This window comes from Gavialis gangeticus, unplaced genomic scaffold, assembly GCF_001723915.1.
Source record: "Gavialis gangeticus isolate Ggan-Ray unplaced genomic scaffold, GavGan_comp1, whole genome shotgun sequence".
Lineage (NCBI taxonomy): Eukaryota > Metazoa > Chordata > Crocodylia > Gavialidae > Gavialis > Gavialis gangeticus.
In genome coordinates this window covers 9,380,983-9,386,386 of record NW_017729014.1, presented here as the reverse complement: position 1 = coordinate 9,386,386, position 5,404 = coordinate 9,380,983, and the positions used below count along the sequence as shown (strand labels likewise).

General features: G+C 40.5%; 1 long non-coding RNA gene across 1 annotated transcript in view; it reads left to right on the top strand.

Moving 5' to 3' along the window:
* LOC109293652 overlaps window positions 1–5,404 on the top strand; it is a 23,403-nt gene that overhangs the window by 17,210 nt on the left and 789 nt on the right. The window lies entirely within an intron of this gene.

Here is a 5,404-nt window from a genome sequence, read left to right as displayed (position 1 = left end):
CCTTCTGACCCTAGAAACTATGAAACTATGAAACTTCCAATTAGCTGAACAAATTAGTTTCAGGTTCTGTAATAAAAAAATATCTTATGAGCTGACTATTGTATGTTGGGTTTCAGCCCTTGATTGAGGACATTTTTACTGCAGAATTATAACAGCTGGAAAACAGGTTTTATATTGTACTATAAGCAACATGCCGACACATTTCTTAGCTACTAAGGCCAAAAACAGAGCTATAATATTGCCTGTGTGTGTTTAGGCTGAGTTATGCTGGTACATTAGTGATGTGTATCATGCTAATCCAGCAAAACATAAAGACCATTGTATCTTTTGTGACTTCTACCGCACTGGTACCATTAGGGATTTGCATTGGTAATATAACAGCTAGCAGCAAACAACCCAGAGAATTGTTAGATGTGTCCTGCTTTGAGACCGTCGACTCAGCCCTGCAAATAACTAAAATTCCCCAGCCACTTCTGTGACTTCTGGAGGGGCTCAAAACCTTGCACAAAGGAATCAGCACCATGGAGGCCTAAGAAAGCTTTTCACTTCATCGTCCTGAAAATGCTATCGTAATGCACAATGATGGTTTCAAACAATTTAGTTTATTGCAGCATTCTGGACTGTTAACTTAGACTGCTGTAAGGTGTGTGTACAATGTATTTACTTTGGATTTAATTATTGCTTTTAAATAATAATGTAATTAAATAGTTTCATTTCCCCATTTTCTTCCCTCCCCTTGATTTTTTCTGAATCCTGTGGGTTTTGGGTCACCACCTAAAGTAACTCTGAAGCAAAATTTGTGTCATGGTAAGCCAGACGTTTCTCTCGAAATCAGTACTCTGCTTTACCAGCACACCTTACAGAATTAGAATTTGAGAGAGTGAATGTACTTTTCACCATTTAAAAGTTTGGTTTACCAATGCAATTCACTCAGTTTGCATGCTTAAAATAGACTACTCAGTTTCATTTTCTTGTTCTGGTGCAGTAATACATTGTGGTTTAAATCTCTGCATGGAATAGATTCAATACAAATACATTAAAAAAGAAACGAAAATGAATTAACTATTTCCAGTAATCTTTGTAAACCTTCCTCCACTCCCCAAAATTATTTTAGGGCCTAAAATCAGAGCACAACACTGGTTTGCTAATATGCCTCAGTCAGCTGATATGCATTTAGATTCTGCATAGCCCTGTGACATTTGGTATTGACTGCCTTGCTATTTATTATTTATTAAGCTCTGCCAGTGTGAGCGTTCTCAGTGCTGTTGTGGCTCATTTATTCTTTTTCTTGTATGTGTGCATGCATGAGTGGGTGGTATGGTATGGGTTTTAAATACATTGCCTCTGAAAGGCACTTGAATCCTGATGTAAGCAGTGGCATTTGGGGTTGGCTGAGGTCCCTCCCCTTTTTATAAACATGGACCTTCAGAAGAAAGCTTTCAGGCTCTGAGACCCCATCTGTCTTAAAGGTTGCACCATGCTATTGACATCCATGCTTAAAAATGGCTGTCAGACGAGGGCCTAGCACAGTTTCTTTGTGCATCTATATGGACTAGGTTGTTTTTTGAGAATCATACTCTGCACTTTGAATTCTGCCATGCCTGTCAGATGTGTGATTTCTGACACAGTTGTGCTGGCTGAAATTCCTGGTGTGGGTGCATTTATGCCAACAGAACTGCACTTTCCCCCTCAAAGCTTGTTTCACTTCGGAGGTACAGGGTGAGAGTGGAAAAATCTGTAAGGTGAAAGCACAGTTTGGCAGCTTAAGTTAAATGCATACTCAGGGTGCTCTCTTGATATAGCATGTGGGTACTGCACAGCTATGATGAAGTCTGTAACAGAATTAAGTCTGAACAACACTTCTTTTGCATCCACGGTAGTCTGAGAGTCGCACAGAAGCCTATAGAGATAGTTGGAAAGAATGCTAAAACCTGTTTAAAGCCAGAGGGTGACATCCTGCCCCTGCTAAAGGGAGTGGGATATTTGCCATTGACTTCAGTGAGGCCAGAATTTTACCCGGTTGATGACACTGCCTTCCAGGAGAGTTTTTTCATAGTACAGACAAAATATAAACCACACTAACAGGTCATTCACATTACACTTACTGGTTATATTTACTAGGGGAATCTGATAAACAGCTAGGTCCAAACTGTTTCTGTGATTACCACAAAGCAACCCTTCCACCTGGAATATTCCCACATGTAAAAACCTGCTATCAAGGAACCGCTCATCCTCAGTGCTCCAGAGTTGGGGATCTCTAGTTGAAGCAAAAGGTGTGCATTCAAATGGGGTGACAACCATGTGAGATTTTTTTGGTCAGTACAGACAGGGCCTGTTTGTGCTCTCTGCTGTCTTGCATTTAAGGAGGTGGAGGAGGAAATCTGCTGGAGAGGAAGTTGAACTTCCTGTGCTGGAGTTTTTATAGTGGAGCCTTCCCTGAATTCAAGACAATGCAGCAACAGCCTCAGATAAGAATCAGTGGGAATAACAGGCACACAGGACTTGACTGCCTGCCAAAAAGACCCTTTTCAATCCACTGCTGTGGTTTGGAAGTTGCTTGTTTGTAAATTCATACCATATCAACCTGACTCATTTTGGGATTTACCAGTTTTCTATTTTCTCCCACCCCACAAACTGAAAAAAAACTCCTCCTGCAAAGTTTCATTTCTCTGCACTTATGTAGTGATTAAATTTGGGCATCTGGTTTTAGATGGGCATGTGGGTTCATAACTGCAGAGGCTGAGCTGTGACAGAAACAGGAACTAATATGGCCCATTTGCAGGAACAGGATCTCAGTAGATAGACAAGCAGTGTATGTAATAGCAGGGCGGAGGGACACAGATACACCCAGTGCTTGGATCTATGGATATATTTGACATTTTTTCCTAAATAGACAAAGCGCCAAATTAACCCAACTGCCCATCAAACCATCTTTACTGGATGATTTTTATCAGGATGCTCTTTACAGATGCAGTACTTAACCAGCAGAGTGGTTTCTTACGTATCAGTGCATGCAGGGTGCTCTTGTGTAAGAAGCTGCAGAGATACTTGTGTGAGAATCTGATAATTGCAGGCCATAACGTAGGCCAGGATCAGTAAAAGTTAAAAGCAGGTTTAAGACAAGCAAGGCTGATATTGCTGATGAAAAGGGAGGTGAGAACATGATAAGAATAAGCAGGGAGATGTGCAGCAGGCTTATGTCTTTGCAGTTCATTCTCCTTTCCGCTCTTGTTTATGTTTAATTGCATTAAATTGCATCTTTCTACATGTTGGTACTGTTCTCCCTAAGACACTGAGATCAGATGCCTAACCCAGTGTCCATTGAACAAGGCTTGAGGACTGTGATACTATTTGAGTGACTACACCAAATATAAAAATAAATAATATTTCTAAAGCTCTTTCTATGCATAAAGGCACTTGTGGTGTTGTGTGATAGAAATATTATTGGTATTTCATTATAAGCATCAGAAGTTTGCCACTGGACAAGGCACAAAATAAAAACAGTTTCTGTCCTGAGGAGCTTATAATTTCAGTAAGACAAACACAGATAAGACAGAATACTTTGGGAAGTCCAAAGGAAGGAATAAGTAAGATATTTTTATTATTAATATCGTTGCATGTATTATGCTATTGCTATTCCTGACTCAAGTCTACAATTCATGCTCTAGTAACTGTACAAAGTAAGGGCTTAATATTTGCTCTTGATGACAGAGCTTTTTGATTGATTTCTGCTGGAGACGAATCAGTCCCTGATGAAATATAGTTTTCTTCATGGTGTAGGATCATGGAAATTTGAGATGGGAAAGACCTACTCAGTTTTAAGGCTAGAACAGCATTGTTCCCTGCACATATTTGTTACTCCAACCAATTTCTCAGAACCCTCACAAGGATGATCTCTTACCCAAGGAATATTTATACAGCACCTTTCACCCAGATGCATCATAAGGGGCTTTGTAGCTCATATGCATTTGATTTTCAAGTGGTTCATTCAGTTTTGAATAATGAAAAGCAGGAGTATCACTCTCCTTTCTCTCTCCCCTCCACCCACTTTTTTCTGGTTTCCTCTTCTGAATTATCTCATCAGAGGGACACAGATCAGCACCATACTATGCAGGCCCCTGAAATCACAAAGCTGTGTTGAACTCTCACTATGTGAGATGATGCAACATCAGTCTAAGTGGTGCAATAAAAAAAAAGGCATAGGTAGCACTGACAAAGCATACAGTTTACCAGCACTGTTTGAGAAGGTAAACAAGGTGAAGGTGATTATCTGGATCGCATCACATTTCCCATGGACCATGTTCTGCAACTCTTCATTATGGCACCACATGCAATAGAAACATGCTGAATAGCACAGTTGAACTGGACCTGTGAGTTACAGCACATACCATATAATAGCATTATATTATATTCCCAACCTTTTCCTGAAAGCTTTTTTGCTGCGGGAGTACCAGGGAAATAAAATGCTACAGACTCAAACCTCCAAAATAGTCATAAGTTACAGTACTAATTTTCACATTACTGGGTTTCCTTGTCGCTGCTGTAGAGTGAACCGTTCTGCCTTTGGTGTTGTTCAGACACATTGTGAGAAACGGTTCTTACTCCCTAAAAGTTTCTGTCAAAATAGACAAGTCTGATAAAAAGTGAGAGAAAGGAAATATTTTCCCCACATAGAGAACTGAGGCCAGAGGTGGAAAATGACTTGCTGAAAGCAAGCTCTCCCAGGAAGCCCCTGGTACTTAGGAACTGTACCCAGATGTCCATTTTCCACTATGGTTTGTATCATCCTTCTTTTCACTGTTAACAACTTCTGGATCCCCTGGGTTGTTTTGTCCTCTGATTTTATATTTTTAGAGCATCAGCTCCTCAGGGCAGGCTCTGTTTGCGACCTGCACAATAATAAGGGCAAAACATGATAAATAACAGGGTGTGATGGTGCTTGCTGTAATGCAAGCATGCAATGAAAAGGTTCCTTGTTGCAAGGAAGTTTTCACTAGTGGTTACACCACAGGGCTAGAAGTTGGGAGTTCAAAGCCAGGTTTTCCAGATTTGCTGTTAAATTGGTCAAATCACTTGTCTTGCTTTCTACTCAATTTTTGTCTGCACAGTTAGGATAAATGCCTGCTTCACCAGCTGGGGTGGGGGCCAGTTCTTGTGAATTAGTGTTTAGAACTGCTTCAATGCATAATGTTTTGGAAATGCAAGGTATTAAAATTGTCAGGGTAAAAAGAGAAACTGGGGTTGGATTAGAACCGATCATTTTTCCAATTTATTAGTAACCATAGTATCTTTGCTGACAGTTAGTGTGCCTCACTCAAGTGCAAAATTTTGACCAGTCTGACTTTAGAGTATTCGGAGGTGGGGTGGGCAGGGGAGCCATTATGGGGCTGGGACAGTAGGGGGG